The following is a 2,993-nucleotide window of genomic DNA, read 5'->3' as shown; positions in this document are numbered from 1 at the left end:
CAATGTGAAAGCACACAGTGTACCAAAAGTATATAATACATTAACTGTGAAGAATAAGAATACACATACACAGAGAGAGAGGGGGGGAGGGAGAAGGGAAGTAGGAAATGGCATGTATTGCATAAAAGGGAGACACTGTGGCACCAACTTAACACACATGTGATGACAGAGTTAGTCCAAAGACTGCAGAGTAAACTTTCAAGAAAAGGGGAGGAGAATCCTTTCAAGTGTAAGATCTTAATTTAATATTTAAACTATTTAGTCCTAGCTAGGCAAGGGCTGGAAGACCTGAGTTCGAGCTGTAAACATGCTGTCCTGGCATGACCATGACCAGAAAGGGAACACCTGCAGTCATGGCAATTACACAGTGAAGGAGACTGACAGGTAAGTGACAAAGACAATTGAAATTAGCCAATTTCCCAGTTCTGCTGCAGGGTTGCAGACACAAAGGTTTTCATACCAAATGTAAATGTTTTTCCCATTGTGTAGTGTCCTTTGCCCCATGGCAATCCAGTGAGCAAAACAGGTGAATAAGTTGCTGACTTTAGGTTGATAATCTTAAGAACCAGAGAATGAGCATGTTAGGGCAGGTGAAGAGATCCACAGAAGACCCAATTAGCAGTACATGCAATGAAGAGATGGCCAGGTGTTACCAAAGAGGCCAGGGGACCCTGGGTGTTAAAAATTCAGCAGGATCTTTACAAAATGATGTGAAAGTGATCCCTGAAATTTTGCAGCAATTGTTAAACGATGATTGCATTTCTGTATATTAAGGTAAGACTCAGTGACTCATTGTAGAATACACAAACAAAGAGGAAGAAGAAGAGGAGAAGGAGGAGAAGGGGAAGGAGAAAAAGGAAGAGGAGGAAGGAAGAAGGAAGAAAGAAGAAGAAGGGAAAAGGAGGAGGGAGGAAAGAGAGAGGGAGTAAAGAAACCCCCAAATTTCAGAAGAATTTGAGGGCATTCCAGTTGTAGGAAGTGCCAGCAGATTTGGGTTTCAATTTTAAAAACTCAAAAACAAGAAAGGGAAGAAAATCCTGAATTGGTTTATTGAAAAGGCTTCACTGGTGTTTAGCCAAACATTGCTTTGAAAATGAAAAGGTTCTACTGGACATGTAACTATACAGACTGAAAATGGAAAGGGGCAGCCTGATTCTACTGAGGTCCCGCACCCACAAACCAGGCTTCATAGCATTATTTCATTCTATCCAGAGGATGGCTCCTCCTGGATCACATTACTCAGGGAGGCTGAAAAACTTCAGTCAGTTGTTGGTGGCAAAGCTGATTGAAAAGCTGGTCTCTTTGACAATAGTCACCTTGAAACCCAGGTCCTTCCCCAGATAACTACCCACTTCTCCAAGTTAGGAATTCAAGATTGGTTGTGTCCAGACATGTCCATCCAGGAGAGTTAGTTGTTCTAGAGGAGAATGAAAATTAAATTTCATCTATGCAGAACAACTTTTCCAGGAGCTACCAACATCAGTGATTTATGAGGTGTAATAAATTCCCCAACATCACTATAGTGCTTCCTCATTATCAAAGGCATTAGAAAATATTTCATTTCTGAATCACACACAGAAAAGAGATTATGTATTGGCCACTGATTAAATGCCCCAAGCCCTACCAAATCTTTATATAGATTACATAACTTAAAGCTCAAGAATTCCCTTGAGGTCAATATCCTTGCAATATCCATTTGAGGATACTGAGGCTTACAGTATTACATAAATGTTCAAAGTGGTGAAGCTAGTAAACATGAAAATTCAATCACTTCACTCAAAGGAAACATTTTCTCTTTCCTAAAGTACTGTCATCCATCCCCACAAATCTTGCCTAGGTGTAGAGCAAATAGTCTAAGCCCAAATGGAAGAGAAATTGGATTCTGTAGATATTTGGCAAAAATAGATAGATAGTTAGATAGATAGATAGATAGATAGATAGATAGATAGATAGATAGATAGATAGATAGATAGATAAGAGGGACTCTAAGGCTTTCTGACTGAGTTTTCTACCTCATTCACTCCCTAACTCCCCAGTTGCCAGGACTGAAGGTCAGGACCAGAAGTCTAGAAATAGGAAATTTCACCCTTGACTACCTATTCACAGTTATAGTTCTAGATCTTCAGGTTAAATGAACTATACCTGCAGAGCTCTGTCCTGCACAGATGTTAATCTATATCCCTGCAGATGCAAATGGCACATTATACCTTCAGAATTACCTATGTTGAGGATGTCTGGTTTTTTTGTTTTGTTTTGTTTTGTTTTGTTTTGTTTTGTTTTGGAGAAAGTCCCCACAAACTCCCTTTAGAAAATGTTATGAATGAAATTGTTAATTGATCAAATCATGATACGACATAGAATTTGACCTTGATACGACAATAGTTTTAATTCTTAATATTGGCCTGCTCATAGAAATGATAGAAATATAATTTTCTTTTTCCTCACAGAGTGTTAATTATATGACTCCTGAGTCTACTATCAATATTGTCAAGGCTATAAATGATGTGATTGTCTCAACATAGAAAAAGTCCCCTATGAAGTTACCCACTCACCTCTAACTGAAATGCTCTTTCATACAAGGTTTTTGATTATAAAGTCTCCCTATGATATTTAACAAGAAGGCACTGAGTTTTTGTTGCAAGCGCACTTTTCTACATTTATGATACAAAGCAAAGAGAAAGGCTACATTATTCAGGGCCTTGTGGGTCAAGGAGCCTGACACTTTCAAGTAAGGATTCATTGGCATTGTTAAACCTGTATGCAGAGATTTGATGTATGTTATAAAACAACAGCAATGGGGCTGGTATGAATAAGAATGTTGGGTATGATATCACTAACCCACCTTCCAAACATAACAACCTTCATGTGGAGCCCTTGGATCCCACAGGTTTCTTAGCCTATCATAATCTACACAGAGGGGGAAGAGACCAAGGTACTCCTTGATTTTTTTCTGAAAGCTCTCTGTTCTGCCTTTACAAAGAAAGACAGGGGAA

Source organism: Mus musculus, chromosome 1 (genome assembly GCF_000001635.26).
Source record: "Mus musculus strain C57BL/6J chromosome 1, GRCm38.p6 C57BL/6J".
Taxonomy (NCBI): domain Eukaryota; kingdom Metazoa; phylum Chordata; class Mammalia; order Rodentia; family Muridae; genus Mus; species Mus musculus.
Note: the sequence above shows the minus strand (reverse complement) of the source record.